Source organism: Chrysochloris asiatica, unplaced genomic scaffold, assembly GCF_000296735.1.
Source record: "Chrysochloris asiatica unplaced genomic scaffold, ChrAsi1.0 scaffold00022, whole genome shotgun sequence".
NCBI lineage: Eukaryota > Metazoa > Chordata > Mammalia > Afrosoricida > Chrysochloridae > Chrysochloris > Chrysochloris asiatica.
In genome coordinates, this window is record NW_006408540.1 from 29,268,693 (window position 1) to 29,269,698 (window position 1,006).

Consider the following 1,006-nt stretch of genomic DNA (forward strand, 5'->3'; position numbering starts at 1 on the left):
TCCATGAACTTTTGAAGCCCTCTTATATAGTATCTGTTCTTGTGCAACTGACTTCATTTCACTGAGCATGTTTTCAAGGTTCATCCATATTGTAGCATGTGATCAAGACATCATTTCTCTTTATATCTGCTAATAGTCCTTTGTATGTATCTACCATATGTTATGTATCCATTCATCTGTTGATGAGCATTTAAGTTGTTCCCACCTTTTTGCTATATGGTGAAAGTGCTACAGTGAACCCAGATGGATGTGCAGATTTCTGTTCGTGTGCCTGCTTCACTACTGAGTGTACACCTAGGACTGCGATCTCTGGATCATAGTTCTAAGGATTCCTGGCATGATGCTGTAGGGATAAAGCACTGGTCTGTTTGAATCACAGATTGTGGTTCAAACTCACCAGCCTCTCTTTGGAAACCCAATATAGGGTCACTATGAGTTGGAACTGAATAGACGGCACTTAATAACAACAACCACCTGGTTCTATGTTTAAATTTTTGAGGAAACACGAGTTTTCACAGTGGCTGTACCAATTTACATTCTCTCTAGCAATGATGAGGGTTCCAAAATCTATGGTTTTCCTTTTGTTTTCAACACAACTGTAATGGAAGTGAGATGGTATTTCACGGTGATTTCAATTTGTGCCTCAAGGACCCAGCAGTGTTTCATTCTGTTGTGAACTGGATTGGTATGAGATGGAACCAACTCAATGCCACCTAACAAGCACATCTTTTCATGTGCTTATTAACTATATTCTTTATCTTCTTTGGTGAAATGCTTCTTCATGTCCTTTACCCATTATTTTACTGATTTATGTCTTTTTGCTGTTAAATTTTAAAAAAGCAAAAACGAAAACAAAACATGCATACAAGCATACATACACACATATGGGGAGCATGGTGGCTCTATAGGATAAGCACTGGATGGCAAACCACAAGATTGACAGTTTGAGACCAACAGTTGCTCTGTGGAGAAAGATGAGGCTTTCTGTTCCTGCAAAGATTTATAG